The sequence below is a fragment of the Tursiops truncatus genome, chromosome 16 (assembly GCF_011762595.2).
Source record: "Tursiops truncatus isolate mTurTru1 chromosome 16, mTurTru1.mat.Y, whole genome shotgun sequence".
Taxonomy (NCBI): Eukaryota; Metazoa; Chordata; class Mammalia; order Artiodactyla; family Delphinidae; genus Tursiops; species Tursiops truncatus.
In genome coordinates, this window is record NC_047049.1 from 32,331,315 (window position 1) to 32,349,998 (window position 18,684).

The 18,684-nt window shown below is 40.7% G+C and overlaps 1 protein-coding gene across 2 annotated transcripts in view; it reads right to left on the bottom strand.

Moving 5' to 3' along the window:
- The window catches only part of PLCE1 (phospholipase C epsilon 1), a 317,614-nt gene that overhangs the window by 98,402 nt on the left and 200,528 nt on the right, over positions 1-18,684 (bottom strand). The gene's annotated exons all lie outside the window — the stretch shown is intronic.

Sequence of the window (18,684 nt, forward strand, 5' to 3'; positions counted from 1 at the left end):
CCACCCTCTCCCCTGCTTTATTTCTTCTCTAGCACTTATCAAGTCATATGCTTTGCTTATCTTATCATCTGTCTCCACCTAACTAGAATGTAATTCCTATCAGTAGAGGTTCTTGTCTGGTTATTTTTTCAGCACAGGATCTCCAGAGCCTAGAACAGGGCCCAGCATGTCGTAGGCATTCAAGCAATATTCCTGGATGAATGACTGAATGAACAAATGAATGATATTCCAAGCATGGCCTCAAGAAGCCAACAAAAGGGCTAGCTGTCTGATGACAGGAGGAAGGGCTCATTTCCAACTCTGCTGGATCTGAAGAGTCACTTTTGGCAGCCTGCCTTCGACATATAATTCTAGTTGACAGATGAACCCCTTTAGTGATCCATTTAGGAACTGGGGTTGGGGGGAGGGCATGTTGGAGATGTTCACCCTGGAAAGGGCATTAGGATGCTTCCTCACTCACAACAAAGTGTGTTTTTAAAAAGCTGAAGTACATTTGTTTCCTAGTCAAGGTGGCCAACTGGCAACTTTGGCCTCAGACTCTTGCTGGCCAGTCCTCTCCTCTGTGTTCTATGTACTTAGTCATTCAACAAATATTTGTGGAGCAATGTCTAACTGACAGGACTGCACTAGGGCTTCATGTGTATACCTTTCTTCTTTTTATTAAACAGACTTTTTCAAATTTATTTGCCTGCAACTGTATTTCATTTTCATTCTCTCTTCCTCCCTCCCCCCTCCTTTCTTTCCTTCTCTCTCTCTCCCACTCACGGGATCCCTAGTTTTAACCTTATTATTTTAAGCAATACATGTTTGTTATAAAAAGAAAATCCAACAATATAGCCTTCTGTACATGAGAAAATGAAATTCCCTCCCTCCTTCCCTCACTATGGGTCACCCTAATAATAACATTTATCGGCCCTCTCTGCAAGTAGACAGGTGAGAGTCCTTGGGGAATAGAAAGGTGGTGAAAGGGGAGAGAAGTTTCACAAACTTGACTTTTATATGTAAAGGGACTTGCCTGGAATCTCAATTTTCAATTGTCTGTAGCATGTCACGCTTGTCAAAAGCTTGGCTGAGGTAACTGGTATTTGAGAAAGACATCCTAAGGGTCATACCAGGCATTCATTCCTGAGATTTTCTAAGCTTTATCCCTGTGCCAAGCGAGACTCTAGTGAGCAACACACCTGGACTAGATTATCTTAGCTCTCTACATGCGTATCTTTAGAGAGCTATGCTTTTAAATTATGTCTTTTTATTGAGGGTCAGTATAAAATATGGCCAGGCAGAGACTGTTTCTGCAAATGCTTTTGTTCTCAAAACAGCTCTTGGAGACTATCCACCTTCTATAGGACACATAGAAGAAATTCCTCCCAGAGCTTAGCTTGGATTTTTGGATAAGCTGGTATGCTGCTGCTTCTTTGTCCTCCTCCTCTCATTCCTCTTCTTTCCCCTCTTCTCTAAACTTTCTTTTTCAGATAACGAGAATAATACTGTATCATCATCTCTCTCTCACTCTCTCTCTCTCTCTCTCTCTCTCTCTCTCTCTCTCTCTCTTTTTGCCTAGGCTACCAGGAAGCTCGGACCAACTTTTGAATCAATGGTATCAGTTTCCTTTTGCCCAAGCGTTCTTTCTTGTATTGTTCTACCCTTTCTTACATGATTTTAGCCTTTTTACTCCATCATTTCTAAAAGCTTCTTGAGATTTTTTTCTTTTTTTGCAAGAAGGAGGAGACATAAATAATCCATTAATAGAGAGTCCAATGCTGACATTTTACAACTTACACGTAAGGAAAATAAGGCTCAGAGAGGTTGCCTTTGCTAAGAGCCACAAAAAGCTAATTAATGGAAGCTTTCAGACTAAAACCTGAGAGAGTGAGGGTTCCCACTCTCTCACTACCCTATATATTATTTCAAATTAAAGACTAGAATTTCTTCTGCCTTTAGATATTGTGAATATTCACTCTGCTTGATTTCCTTTGTGTTCCGCTTCTGGGGAAAGAAGGCAAGGCTGTGGTCTGTACGATCTCCCCACTCATCACCAGCAATGCACAAGGCTGACTGGATCTGGGAAGGAGGGGGATAACTTCTCACATCATTTCTGCGTAGGCAACCTACCAAATTCACTTGGGACCTCAGGCATAATAACGGGGATATGGACGAAATATATTGAGGAAACAAGGTATTTCTGAGTATGACATTTTTGTTGTGGACTGTGGGGTCACCAAAAAGAAGGACACCATGAGTTTAAAGCAAGCTGAGGGGCTCCACATTTTGATGTTTGAAATATGGTAGTTTATACTCCCAAAGCAAGTGTGACTGATTGGATTTAAAATAATTAATTCCCCCTAAAACATTAATATGAAGTAAAAATTCTTATTTGTACTTTTAGGTTTCCTTGTATGGAAAAACAGGGTGAGTGGAAAGATGAATCTAAGAGTGTGAGTTGGCCAGATATTCAGGGCAGACTGACAGGTGTCCCTAAGAGCGGTGGAGGATGGGGTCACAGTTAGGAGGAGCAGAGAGCATGGCAGAGCCCAGGACTGACTGGAGTGCCACTACGTATACGGGTTTTGGAGGCACACAGACTGTCTGGAATCCCAGCTCTCCCAGGCACCAGCTTTGTGGACTCCGACACGTTTTCTAAGTTCTTTGAGCTTTGGTGTAAAACGGCAACAAGGACAGTGATACCCCAGGACTGTGCAGAGGATTTAATGAGGCCACATGGATAAATCCCACAGGGTAGACTTGCTTAAGTGCTCAACTAATCACAGCTATCACCGTTCCTGAGTCAGGTTAGAGCAACCATGGTAGCCAGTGAGTAACTAGGTTACTTAAAGAACTAGGCCAAAATCGTAAAGAAAAACCATCAGTACATGGAAGATACTGAAGAGGTGCTGGGTACACTTAACTGAGGACAGACTTTACCCTCTGGGGTGGACATAGCTGCAGAGAAGACAGTTTTCAGACTGAAATTGTGATGAGCCAGACTTATGTTAGGATACATCAAACCAGTGAATGAACTGTGTACCTGGGTCATTGCCTAACTCTGCTGGACTTACATATCTTGCAGCCAAAGAACCAGGGTTTCCTCACATTGTCATCAAGTCGTAAATGACCAGCTGAGCACAGAATGGGCCAAGGTGCCCCTGGAGGGTAATAACAGGGAAAGACTACAGTCCTAAGCCCAAGGAGAAAAGACCCTCACAGAATGAGTGATTGGCAGCCCTGAGTCTTAGGGGGTGAGGCTGGGGAGCATCAGCTTCTATGGGGGGGGGTGGTTTGTGAAGTTGTTGGCTCAGTTTCCTCACAGACAGTGAATTGGATCTGAATGTGAAACATCTTGCCAGAAACTTTCTGTTACAGGAAGCTCCCTAGAAAGCAATGGAAGATTAAACTGTTACATCTCCTTTAAAGGCATCACTACTATCTCAGGGACGGCGGGGAGGATACTGTGGCCGGGAATAAATTAAGTTGATAAAAGGAATATGGAAATTTCCCCTTGGTATAAAACGTCCTGATTGATTGACCTAGATGGTCCAGATGTTTGGATATGGACAGATATTCTACATGCCATGGTCACATTATAAAATATTGGGCTCCACACCATTTGTAAACTGATCTTATTGGTCCACTTGCTCTTATTTGTTAATTTGAAAAGCAAAACTAAATAACATCTTAGAAAACAAACGAAAACCAAGCTGGATTTTGTTTTTAACTTGGCAGAAAAAGTGGCCTTCGATTTTTGTGCCTGATTTATCTTCTGGGCTTTAATTTTTTTCTTTTTTTAACCAAATACTTCTCCATATTTAAGTTTTAGAAAGAAAACACCCCCAAAATATCTGTAGTCATCCTTTTCTTTGGGTTTGTAAGTAAGCAACAAAACCAAAAAAATAAATGTTTCATTTGCAGCTTACATAATTCATGTCATATAACCTTAAAAAAATGATCTTGCTTAAAATTTCATCAAGATTAAACTAAAATTCCTCAGAGAATATTTTTCAGTGGGACAAAGTGTTCTATATATACATCTACAAATGAAATTTTAGATCTGTTCTTATTTTGTGAGAAGAAAAGTTTTTTAACAGTAAACTTTTAATTTTAGAATATTTTTAGACTTACCAAAAAATAGCAAGAATACTACAGAGAATTCCCATATACCCAGCACCCAATTTCCCCTTTTATTAATGTCTTAGGTTAGTATGTACATTTGTCACAATTAATAAAACAGTATTGATATATTATTATTAACTAAATTCCATAATTTCATTTTTTCCCTCAGTTTTTACCTAATGTCCTTATTCTATAAAGTTACTCATTTTTCCTCCCTTTCCACACTGTCCTCTTTGGAAGTAAGTCACTACGCGCAGCTCACTCTTAAGGAGCAGGGAGTCATGCTCCACCTCTTAGAGGGCAGTTTCTAGAATGAATTATTTGAAATTCTTTTGCATAGGAGATTTGCCTATTTTTCCTATTTATTTACTCCATCATTTGCTTATATCTGTACAGATCCATGAATATTTCTCTTATACTTGGGGCTAGGTTGAGAGCTCAGGTACTCTGTGATATTGCTGCCCTGGCAGCCATTCTGTGTGGCCAAGCATTAAACTGACACTATCCCCTCCCTCCAGCAATGCCCTAGGTAACAGCCTGCAGAATCACAAGTAAATATAGCTTTCGGATATGACTCCCTCAAAGACTCTTGTGATAAGCACTCTCTCCCAATGCTCTGCTCAAGGCCTTGTGCACCTTAGATAAGACCCCCGTGGAGCTTACCAAAACCCTGCTCTTTTTGTTTTGAATTGACCAATCTGGCTTTGGCCCAGGAACCCCAAAGCGCTCCACTCATGGATCCTAATAAAGGCACATGGCCCAGGTCCTGCCTCTCTCACTACCTGCACCTGCCTTGACTTCTCAATGTGGCCCCTCTAGGTGTGCTGGGTACCTCTTCCAGGACCTTCCCCTAGTAGTCTTTTGTCCAACCAGTGGCTCACCATCTGACACTGGGGGTTTCACTTAACTAATGCTCATTTTAAAAAGTCACGATGGGCTGTACTCTAATACAGGTTTCCCCTGCTATCTGAAAGTAGTATGTTCCTGTGAAACCTTTTGTAAACCAAAATGGCATAAAGAGAAGAAGTGATTACCTTAGGACACTTCCTGCTAACACAGAATAAATTGATATAAAGCACAGATGCTCACAGATGCAATTCAGAGCTATGGCACTGAGATGTTTAGTGTAGTTCTCAGGGAAGGAGCTTGGTGTTGCCACTCTCACTGCTGGTCGTGGTACACGATGCCTCTATAACTGCTTGTTGCAAAACAAATGCTCAACACCATTTTTGCTTTTTGCCTTTTTTCATAAAAATGAAAATCCTTTATGGATTTCTCTTGGTTGGCAAAAACAGGTACTAGGGGCTTCCCTGGTGGCGCAGTGGTTGAGAGTCCGCCTGCCGATGCAGGGGACACGGGTTCGTGCCCCAGTCTGGGAGGATCCCACATGCCGCGGAGCGACTAGGCCCGTGAGCCATGGCTGCTGAGCCTGCGCATCCGGAGCCTGTGCTCCGCAACGGGAGAGGCCACAACAGTGAGAGGCCCGTGTACCACACAAAAAAAACACCCCAACCCGCCCCCCCCAAAAAAGAAACAGGTACTAGTATAGATCTTTCGTTAAATTGAAATGCAGCAAAGTGAAATTTTGAAAAGTCAGAGGTACTTGTAGTACTTTACTTTGTTGCTCACACTGCTCCAGCTTTGCCCACTCTTTCAGCTGGCTCTTTCAGTTGACTCCTGTGCCTCTTTAACATACCCATCACTGTGGATTTTTGGCCTCTTATATTCCAGCACTACTAGATACTCCAGGTTCATCTTGTATATTTCTGGCCCTAGTCCTAGAATCAGCCATTTCTCCAAGGAGCCCTGGTTCCTTTTACTGGAGAATGGAATTAGAAACTAAGATCTGCGGAGAAGGTGTGCTCATTGCTACTGGGGTGTCAGCTGCTTCTAGGCCCCCAGATGTCAGAGCAAGGAAATATATGTGTGTATAGTGACCTGTGAATTCATACATATCTATAAATATTTCTACAGGTAACCATTTGTATATTATGCTAATCATTATTTCATACTGATGTCAATGAGAAAACATTTGCTAGTTTGTTTCTCACACCTTTCTGTTTCTAAAGTGGAAAAAAGTAAACTTCAAACTTGAAAAGAGAAAGTTAAAAGTATTACTTTTATTTTCAGTTTTCCTACCCACCCCTCCCACCCTACCCTGATGGGGCATATTAGGCAGCCAGTCCTCTTAACTGCTGCAGTCCTATGAATGCCTTACCCTGGGGACACTGCCTGGTTAGGCCTGTATTTATTTCTCCCACAGCACGTCACACTGCCTGTCCTGCTGACTCCACTCCTGCTGATTTCCATCACATAGGGTCATTTTTCTTTACAAAACTGACTCACACTTGATGATTTACATCTTGGCCGTTTATCTGCTTCTGTGTAAAGTTCAAAAACTGGAGCCAAAACAAACTTCGGAGTGCATCTAAGGCAAAACCTCTTGTTGCTTTAGACTTGCTGTAACTCACTCTGTCTGCCAGGATGTAGGGGGAAAAAACCAAAACATTTAGCTCATGTGGGAAACAAGTTTTACATGTAAGTGGGCATGATCACTGTCATCAAAAGCAGCAGCATTTCTTATTTGGGCACGGTACTTCACAGATTATAAGCACTTCTGCTTATGCGATTTCATTTTTACTTCTATCTAACAATCCTGAGAGAGGAATACAGAGATTGCTGTTCCATTTACAGATGAAAAAACTGAGGTTTGTGACAACAAATGCTGGTAAGGACATGGAGCAACTGGAACTCTCACACTGTTGGGAATGCCAAATGATACAGATACTTTGCACAATGTTTTGCAAAATAGTTTAGCATTTACCCAAGGGAAACGAACACCTATCTTCACCTATTTGAGAATGTTTTAGTGGTTTAATTCATAATTGCAAAATAATCCAAATGTCCTTCAATTGATGAATGGATTTAAAAAATCCATTTTTAATCTATCCATTAAATTAATGGATAAATTAAATTAAAATTAAAAATTATTTTTAATTTTATGTATGATATACATACAATGAATACTACTCAGAACAAAGTATTGACATGTACAATAACAATGATAAATTTCCAATGCATTATGCTTAATGAAAAAGGCCAACCTCAAAAGACTGTAAGATTCCATTTATATGACATTCTGGAAAAGGCAAAAGGACAAAGAGAGAAATCAGATCATTAATTCACACAGGTTTACAGTAGGGGAGGAGACTGACTACAAAGGGGACAAAGGGAACTTTTGGAATGAGGCAAATATTCTCTATCTTGACTGTGGTGGTCATTACACAACTGTGTTCATTTGTCAAAATGCAAATCGTACACCAAAAAAGGGTGAATTCTGTGTGCAAATTATACTTCATTTCAAAAAAGAGAAGAAGATCACTGAAAGGGGGCAGTGGAGAGGAAAGTTTAAAGACACTAAGTTACATACTAAGCAACATGGTCACCAAGCAGAAGCAGGAATTGAACTCAGGTCTTCAACCTTCAAGCCCAGAGTTTTTCTATTGAGAATGGACACTTGTCTAGAAAACAACTGATTTTCTGTCTTCTCTGCTTATAGACATAAACCCCAGTTAGAGTGAGAGTCTTAAGTGCTGATCCCTTTCTACTTGTCCACACTTAGAAGTAGAACTCTCACTTTCCCTACCCAGGACACACATTCCTACTTAAGGATTCAGAATGACAATAGCCAATCTAAGAAGGATGAGACTGTATCTTAATAAAATGCTTCATTGTCAGAAATGTAAGGATTTGAATGGAAATTTCTCCAAAGAAGATATAAAAATATAAGCACATGAAAAGATATTCAACATCATTAGCCATTTAGGGAAATGAAATCAAAACCACAATGAGCTACCACACCACATCTGCTGGGATGGCTGTAATAACAAAGAGTTTGACAAGGATGTGGAGAAATCAGAATCCTCATATGCTACTGGTGAGAATGCAAAATGGTGCAGCCACTTTGGAACACAATTTGGCAACTCCTCAAAATGCTAAAACTTGAGTTACTATATAACCCAGTGATTCCACTCCTAGGTAAATACTCAAGAGAAATGAAAACATACAGCCACACACAAATTCATACATGAATGTTCATAGGAGCATTATTTGTAATAACCAAAAAGTGGAACAACCCAAATGTCCATCAACTGATGAGTGGATAAACAACATGAGTTATAGCCATATAATGGAATGTTACTCAACAATAAAAAAGAATGAAGCACTGACAGGTGCTACAGTGTGAATGAACCTTGAAAACATTACGCTAAGTGAAAGAAGCCACACACAAAACACCACATATTATATGATTCTATTTATGTGAAATGTCCTGAATATGCAAATCCATAGAGACACAAAGTAGATAGATTAGTGGTTTCCAGGAACTAGGGTGAGGGAGGAATAGGGAGTGACTGCCAATGGGTAGGGGGTTTCTTTTGTGGGCGATGAGCATGTTCTAAAATTGATTGTGGTGATGGTTGCACAGCTCTATACTAAAAAGACACTGAACCGTATAATTTAAATATTTCTATCGTATGGCACATGAACTGTATCTCAACAAAGCTGTTACAAAATGACAAACACTGAAAATAACAAACAAATGAAAAAAGTGTTGCCAGCAGTAGAGAAAGCTCACAAGAAGGGGGATTAGGCATGCAGAGCTGGGCAGTCCCACTCCATTATGCCTGAGTGGGGCCATTTCTCCCTAAATTTCTCCCATGAAAGACAGGCTATAGATCCTCCCCTCTCATCCTGAGAAGATTCCCTTCACTCTGAACTGGGGGTGTAGCTGCTTCCCCTCTGGGGGCTCTGCCCAGCTGCAATGACCCAGTTGAAAGTGGATCAGACAAGAAATCACTACCTCCAAGAAATGAAGACAACACTTCATGATAAAATATATAGTATGTAGCAATAGCAGAACCCTCACTGTCACTGCACCCCATAGAATCCAAGCTGCTGAGCCCAGGGCCATGGGTGTGGACTGGTAGACTCAGTTCCTGCCCCTTCTTTCCCTGCAAATAGGGAGGGGTATGCTGAGTGGGTAGTGCATAATGGATATATATTTTTTAATTTTTAAATTTTGTTTCATTTATTTTTTTATACAGCAGGTCCTTATTAGTTATCTGTTTTATACATGTAAGTGTATATATGTCAATCCCAATCTCCCAATTCAACCCACCCCCCAGCCCCTGCTTTCCCCCCTCCTTGGTGCCCATACATTTGTTCTCTACATCTGTGTCTCTATTTCTGCCCTGCAAACCGGTTCATCTGTACCATAATGGGTATTTTGGATTCGGTATTACATTCAATTCATCTTATGTATTCAGCATCAGAGGATTAAAACAATAGATGGCATTTATTAATCATAACGACCCTACCTACAGGGCATTTGACAGAGGGGCAAAGAGAGGCTTAGTAACATAGGTCATGTAAACCATGCAGCTGGGATTCGAACTTGGGGAGATCAGAGCTCTAGTTCTAAGGAGTGCTGGAGATCATCTGGTCTACCTTTGTCTTATGGGGCAGAAACTGATGCCCAGGGACTAAAGGATTTGCTCAACATCACATGGCTGGCTAGAGGCAAAAGGAAGATTCCACACTCATGATCTTGTTAAAAGTTTCCTTGGCCATTTTTAGATTCATTGTACAGAGGTGGCAGAAATTCCCTGAAGTCAGGATCTCACATCCATGGTCCAGAGTTATGTAACTTAAGTCCGAGCAGAGGGGTATGTATTGTTTTCTTTAGGATTTCTAAGAAAGAAGTTTTCAAAATCTTCAGGGAGTTATACTGCTGATAGAATGTCTTTTTGTGTGTGTGATTTTTTTCCTACGAGTCTCATCTTCCCAGGAGAAAGGGAATCACTGGGTGTGGTGTTACTCTCCTCAGAGATGTCCTGTCATGTCACTTCTCTTACCAAAAAAAAAAAAAAAGCCTCCATTTCTTAGGGAAACTTCTTTCCCATGTCATCTCATTGTGTCCCTGTACACAGGGACTTCTTTCCTGTTAAGAGGAAGTCTTGGATCTCCAGGGTTTCAACATTGAGTCCCCAAATCATAAACTCCTAGGGCTGGAAGAGGTCATGTGAAGTCTGGACACGCGCATCACCTGGCAAGGGTGATGACAATCTTGGCCAGGGCTGGGGCAGGGCAGGTAGGGGAGAGGAGAACATGTAGCATTTTTTTTTAAGGCTCATTTTATTTTATTTTATTTTCTGGCTCCGCTGTGTGGCATGTGGGATCCTAGTTCCCCGAATAGGGGTCGAACCCGTGCCCCCTGCACTGGAAGCGTGGAGTCAACCACTGGACCGCCAGGGAAGTCCTGAACACGTAGTATTTTTAAATGTACATTTAGCGCTTTATTAATTGCTTTTACTCATGCTATCAATTATATTTTGAAATTTCAAATCATGTTAAATGTGGATATGAATGGTTTTATTTTTTTAATTTTGAAAGAGAACATGAGTTAAAAATGTTAGAAAACTTTACTTTAGATGCAGTCTCTCTATTCTATGAGTCCAGATACAGACAGTAGAACCAACCCTAATATCAGTACGTCTATCTGCCACTTCTGCAATCATTCAAAGGGTACGCAGAGGTGTGCTGAACTTTCAAAATGGGGACCTCCGTTTCCCCAAACCTCTTGAGAGCTTGTAAATAGAGATCTTAAAACGTCAGAGTATTGGAAACAAGGAAATTTTTCTTATCTGTCTTAAAAGTAGTGATCCAGAGTTACTGGTTCCCTGGAATCATTATCTTCATCATTAGTTATTTATTGAGCTCTTGAGTCTAGGTATGGCAAACACACTCCCTGAAACGGTCTCTTGTAATTTTTGCAGCAACCTTACATGTTAGGTGGGTGTTATTAGTACCATTTTATAGATGAGGAGACTGAGGTATAGAATGGTTGAGAAACTTATTAGCTGGGGTCCCACAGACAGTAAGTGGTGGAACTGGGATTTGAATTCAAACCCCAGAGCCAGCACTCTCACCCAGAGCTGCTGTTTTGGGCACTATGTGAATTCCCCTCTGGAATTCTGCAGGGTCCCTGCCACTCCCCCACAGAGGACAACAGTGTGGCATCCAGGCTTATACCTGCGAAAGGGGCAGGAAGGGATTACTGGGGGAGAAAACTGGACAGGTCCGTTGGAGAGCGCCTTGAATGAGGCTAAAAATGCCTGAACACTGTTGGATTGGCAATAAGGAGCTACTAGAGAATGAAGAGCAGAGAGCTGCCTCTTGTTATTGCCACAGGGCCAGGGAATAAATGCGAAAACCAAATGAATGAATGTGGGTCTTGTTAACGGTTGTCACATAATTCTCCTGGGAAAGGATGGCAAAACTATTAGCCCAAGTAGGATGTTTGGTTCTGTGTGGATTTGCATCAGCAGAATATCTGGTTCCTTCACTGGCACAGATAATAGTTACTTATACTGGATTACATATTAGCTATCTTGCCTTTATTGGAATAAGAACAGTAACTAAGTTCTTGTGTCTGGCTTGAAATTCTGGAATATCATAATGCTTCAAAACAGCATGAAGTAAACATTTTCGTGATGGTCACAAGATAAGGTTAATAAGGAAATCACACTGTAAAAAAGCAGTGAAAGTTTTGCTCTTTAAAAAATACAGTTTCATACCACACTTTCCATGGATTTAGCCTGCTTAGCTCATCCACTGGTTGGGGACCAAGCTTTTGAGAGCCCAGCAGGGAAGCCTGCCTTGTGTTTATGCGGCACTAGAGAGAATCAGTTTCAACTCACTTGCAGAAGTGGCTTTCAGAGGAAGGGATTTGACAAAGTTGTTAAACCCCGTGGAGGTAGAAGAGGAAAGCTGGGCTGATTATGCATCTGAGCACTGTCATCCTGAAATTCATTTTGGCCCCTGGAGTATAAATACACTTCAGTATTTTCGTTAGGATTGCCAGAAAATCAGCAAGTGTTCACTTTCTTTGGCCAACAAAAGCATGACTCCCTGTGCAAAAATTTTCTGCACATTTATAAACAAGAACATTTAGAAGATCCCCTCTTGCTGAGAGATATCACAACAGATATGTTTAACCGTGCCATAAAATAAAGCAGATACTAAGAATACCGTTGGGTTCATCAAGCACAGGAAGAGTTTTTATGTCTCTCTTCTGACACAAGCTTATACATGTCTTTCTATCCCCACATACCTTCCCTGTACCGTGCTGGTCTGATGAGTGCCATCTATGTTCTCACCTTTGTTTTCTGTGTTACTTCTCAAACAAGTATTCCCACCCCATCATCTACATTTTCTCACCACTGCACCCTGGTTTTCCATCCCTGCAGCTATTGCGCTGGTGGTCACTACTGGGATTCTTTTTCTAAATGATCAGAAGCCATTTTCCCCAGCATCCTACACCAGGCTCCCTGTCATCTCCTGTTGTTTACTTTGACTCTCTCCTGATGTGTCTTCCTGCACCCAGGACCTCCTACCCAAATCTAGGACAAAAATTTTTCTCCCTCACAGAATCTCCCAGTTGAAAAAAAGTCCTGTGGATGATTTCAAACTTTTTGGCAAACTTCTTCTCGAAAGGACCAGAGGATAAATATTTTAGGCTTTGTGAGCCATTCAATCTTTGTTGCAACTACTCAGCCCTGCCATTGTGGCGCAAAAGCAGCCGTAGACAATATGTAAACGAATAAGCCTAGCTGTGTTCCAGGGCAGTTTTATGTATGGACACTGAAATCTGAATTTCATATCATTTTCAACCATCACAAAATATTACTTTTCTATTGATTTCTAAAAATCTTTTAAAACTGTAAAAATTATTCATACTTCATAGGCTATACAATAACAGGTGGTGGGCCAAGCCATAGTTTCATCTTGGACAACCTCCCAACCCAAACCAGGAGTTTCTTCCCAGCTTTTGCAGCCGGCCAGCCCAGGCTGTGTGTGAAATTTCTCCAGTTGTAGGAAGCTTACTACCTCCGAAGGCAGCCTGTTCCAAGGCCAAGATGAAATGACGGGCCCTAGTTTTGCCTACTAAAGTCACAAAGAATAACTCAATTTCACCTTCATGGCAACCCTTCAAATACTGAAATGCACCTACCCTGACCACCTCAGAAGTCGTCTCCCATTTTGTCAAAATAGTACAAGTTCCTTCAGCTGTTGCTTGTACAACACTTTTTAATCTTTAGTGTCCTCTCTGCTCTGGTATGTAGAAATCCTTCTGCAAATTTGGCCTCAGACTACTGCATTTCAGATGTGCCCAGTTTAGAGGAGAGGCAAGGAAATGCTATGTCATTCTGTGACCTGTTCATCTGATTCTGTCCTTCTGGGCTATCAGTGCACTTCTCAACTCCCTTGGCTCAGGATAATGTGATACTCATATTGGAAATTCTTTCCCCTTGGTTTTCATCACCCACACGGCCTGATTCTCCTGTGATGCCCACATTCTCCTTCTCACTGCATGATTTTACCTGTCATGACAGTGAGTGTTAGCAAGGCTTGATCCTTGGAGCCGGTGATCTCTCTCACACTTGATGTCTTAGGAAGCAAATTAATTCTAATGGCTCAGCCATCCCTTCTGTAGGGATTATTCCCAAATTGTATCTGCAGCCTCGATCTCGTAGTACATGAACTCCTGGCTCCTACCTCCCACTGCTTACTTCCCACCTGATTTTTTTTTTTTTTTTGCTTTTTTCTCTATTTTATTATGCTAAAACATTGGACTTGTTTAAATGTTAAAAAAGAAAGAAAGAAAGAAAGAAAAAGCACACCAGGTTGAGAAATGGACTCAAGTGAGGCTTCTCGCTGGTTGGGCACAGTCAGGATTTCAACACTGAAAAGGAAGAGTATAATTTGACAGAAACCAAATGCTGAGGAAGAAGTGCCCCGAAGACCAAATGGAAAGCACAGATATCAACACAGCACGAAAGTGGTTAAGACACAGGAACAGACGATTCACAGAGGAAATACACCACAGGATCTAGTAATTTCTATCCATACATATGCCGAGCAGATGAAACACTCTGTAGTTAAAATGGCAAATAGTTAACTTAAAGGCTAACATTTGATGAATGAATGCATGAATGAGTGATTTATTTAATTTAATTTATTCTCACCCTAAAATCTACATGTCCCAACTTGAATATCTCCTTACATGATGATGATGATGATGATAGTAAAAACAGAAATAACATGAGTTGAGCACTTACACTGCACCAGACACTATTCTGAGCTAAGGATTCACTATCTTACTTAACCTTTACACAACTCATGAGGAAAATATTCTTGCCCCTTCTATAGTTGGGGAAATAGGCTCAGAGAAATAAAGTAATTTGTCCACTGTGCTAATAAGAAACAGGGTCAGGATTTGAACACTTGCATGTCTGAATCAAAGCATGGGTTCTTGACCACACTGGATGGCCTTCGTAACTGCCCAGATGCTGTCACAGGGGCCCCTTGTATTCCAAAAGACCTGCCTGGAAAGCCTGAAATCAGTCTTGAACCTTCTCTTTCACTGAGCTTTCTCTTTCATTGAGCCTTCCTATTCAATGGGTCACTGCACTACTGGGATTCTTTTTCTAAATGATCAGAAGCCATTTTCCCCAGCATCCTACAGCAGGCTCCCTGTCATCTCCTGTTGTTTACTTCGACTCTCTCCTGATGTGTCTTCCTGCACCCAGGCTCCTTCTTCAATCCATCATGCATGATCATGCATGATCTTGCCTAGAATATGTTTGATCAAGCTGGTTCTCTCACTAAAAAGGTCCTCCCTGCCATTCTACCTCTTTGCCATTCATTTGACCTATCTTGGAGCTGTCCACCCCTAACTGACCTGCAGCCCTCATCCTGGGCAGAGGAAGGCTGGAACATATATCAACTATAATGTAATTTAAATATTTCACATGTGTATTTTTTGTTCCTTACTATTTTTTGTCTTTGATTTTTTTAAGAGCAGTGTGTTCTGCAAAACTAGAAGAAAGATCAAGAAAATAAAGTTTGAGCTGAAATACATTTGTGAAATGCTGTTGAACTGTAAGTGTTTTTATTGCTGGACTTGTTAAGCCTTCAGTACACTAATGTGCATTGGGAATATCAATACAGAAGAAAGAAGCTGCAAAGATGTTTCTGGAAGGTACTGAACCATGAATTTAAAAAAAAATTTTCTCCTCCAGAGCAGGTTGAGAAACCAGGGTTCTGCAGCACAATGTTTAGGAAAAGCTATTCTAGGAGTATCTATCAAAATGCTAGGCATGCAGCAGGAGTGAAAGGCTGCAGTGATGGAGGGGAAGAGCCCTGGACTTGGACTCAGAAGGACAGACTGGAGCCCCAGATCCAAAATCAGAGTGGCCCTATAAGGATTAAATGAGATAACTTGTGTGATGAGCTCTGTGTAAGTGTAAAGCACAGTATAAATGTGTCACTATTTGATTAAGGGTTTTAATTTAAGTATACCTTAAAAACTTCCCCCAAGATTGGCTGTTACCTTCTCCAGCTAAAAATTTTAAAAATCATATTTTATATAGCAATAGGGAGCTTTTTAGTCAGTATTAGATCAAAGGACTCTAAATATACAGATTTTGATTTTCTCTGCTTCCACGGAGTATTTGTTGCATTTATATATTCGATTGATCCAAATAAAGAACTGCCACAAATATATGGTGACTTTACTTTTCATGGAAGAGAACAGCATTTTAAAAATTACAGAATAACTCAGAACAAAAAGATAAGGCAACTTGAACATGAATTGGTGTGGCTGAGGGGTACTGGGCCTCATGGCGGCTGTGCGTACCTGGCGGGGGAGGGGGAGGGAGAATAGAAGAGACTGTTGTGGAAGCTGGAAATGCCAGCCAACTTCTTGGCTGCATCTTTTGTCCAGGGCCTGTCCTGCACGTTTTCTACCCTGTTGATTTATACATGATTTTAGCGTCTGTATAATTTTTAAAGTATGAGGTGTAACGATAAAGGAATGAAACTTGTGTTTGTGTGAGGCTTATGAAATCCGAATCACGAGATTAGGGTCTCACCTGGTAAAACCATGTGATTCAGACCCATGTGCCAGGACAGGAGGGACCAAGACCCCACCTTCTACAGAATCTGCCCTGCTTTGACCTGGAGCTGAATCCTCACTTCCTTCCCTGTTCTTTCTCCAGCTCTCAAAGGATCTGTAGCCAAGCAGCTTTGAGAGGCTAAGGCATTAGGGCCCAGACCCACTTTCTCCCCTATGTGACAGATCCACCTACTTCTCCTATGTGACAGAGTTTCTTAAAGCATGTTCTATAATAGGTATCAGGCCTATAGATACCCAATACTCATGTATGTTTGTGACATGCTGTCTTCTAAGAGAGTCCCAGTGTACACGAGCACAATAAATGACCTGAGAAGTCCTGCAACGCAGAAAGGAAAACTTAGTTATCACTGTTTGCCCAGCAAGTGGCATATATGTTAGACCATGGGGCAATATTTTTCCATAGAATGCATACAGACATCCCACACCACAACTATGGGAGATGCTGTTCTAGTCTTACTTGGTTACCCCCCAAATCCCTCAAACAAACCAGCATTTTCTGCCCTCATTCCTTTATTCATGGTATTTCCTGGGGCAAATATTTATTGTGCAACTATTGATAGATGCATAGTGCTACATGTATAGCAATACAACAAAGAATTTGGGCTTTGGGGTCACGAAAGCCTGAATTTCATCTTAGCTTAGCCACTTTCTAGCTATGTGATACTGGGCAAATTATGTAGCATTTCTGAATCTCAGTTTTCTTATTTGTAAAATAAAGCAGTGATTCACATCTTTCAGGGTTGCATGAAAACTACGTGATTAGGTATGTAAAGTGTTTGGCATGGTGCCCAGTGCAAGGCACAGAATTAACAGTGGCTATATTATTAATTTCTCTATCACCAACATTGCCATTATCATCATCATCGTTATGTAAATAAATGGAATAACCATTAGACATCCTCAAACAGCTATTTGTCAAATTAACCACATTTTTTCTTTCCTATTTAGAGGATAATTTGACTTACATATCAAGGGTGTTTATTGGTTTTAAGAAATCATTTCACAGAGCATCTCAAGTTATACCCAGAGACAAAATGAGAAACATCTGTCAGATGACTGCATTAAGGAAATTCACATCTAGCTTAAAAACACTGTGCAAGGAGGGGATAAATGGTTCAAGGCCAGCCTGATGAGCAGCCTAATGATGTGCCAAAAGGCTTCCTATTAATTCCTATTTGGTTTGACATTTTTACCTACAATTTACATTAAAAAACTTGAGACATATGTATCAAGCCTGAATATAAAAAGTATGGGGAGTGGTAGCTAATTCAATGCATAACTAAATTAATACTCAAAATGCCCCAAAAGAGAAAATTTAGTAGACTTAAATATAAAATATTACATCCACATAAGAAAACAACAAACAAGGCAACCTATACACAGAGAAAAGATGAGCATGGCCGTTTGCATGCTAAAAGTCTAGGGGTTTTAGTTGACCTTCAGGGGCTAATAATTAGATGGAAAAAGTAAAGAGCGGGAGAATGACCCAACTATAAAAAGGGAGAGTCTCACTGTCCAGAAAAGATTAGGGAGACTCACTTTAAAGAAGAATATTGAAAAATAATATAAGTTTGGACAATGTGGGGAACGTCCAACCTCAAGAGAACCAGACCAAAGGAAGGCAATTTCTATTATTCCCCTGAGAGCAACAGGTGGAATTTATAAGGAGGCAGATTTCAGTTCGATTTAAGGCAGGATTTTAAAACAAATTATGCTCCATTAACATCATAAGCTCATTAAAATGGAGTGAACTCTGTCTTTGAAAGTTTTTAGTAAAAGCTAGATAAGAATATGCAAGGGAGAGATTCCTACATTTGGTGGAGATAGGAGAACATAACATAACCTCTGAAACTTCATCAACGATAAAGTTCATAATTGTGTCTGGCAAAAGTCTTCCCAACCTCCAAGGCTCTGAAGTCCTTGGTCATCCTCAAGGGACATGTGCCTGTGTGGTCTCCCTCTTCCACTCTCACAGAACATCAGTCCTGTCTCTCATGTGGCACGGAATCCTGCTAATTACTATTTATTGAGTACTTATCCCGTGCTGGGGGATCTTATACACATTAGCTTGCTTAAATGTTCCAACAACCAAGTGAAGTTGATAAAATTATCCTATTTTACAGGTGGGAAATACAAAGCTGAAATCAGGTTATGTGATCACTTATTTGTCTAGATTCCGATAGTGAGTAAGTGGCAGAACCTGCACTCAAAATCAGACTTAGCAACAGAATCATACTCTTTCCACTACCTATGGCATGTCTCTAACCACTGTCTCTCCCGTGAAAAGCACTGCCTTTTTCTAAATATGTATATTTATTCAATATTTTATGTCTTATATGCCGAGAACTAGATTGTAAATTCCCTGAACAAAGGGGCATGTCTTGTTTGCCTTATTATTTCTAACAGCTCCTATTTCAATAAACAATTGCTAACACCAGTTATTATTAAGTATTTATTGACCATCTAGTACGTAAATGGCACTTTGCGGAGAACCAGACATACAGCAATGAAGAGGTTAAACAGGTTTCTAAGGAAAA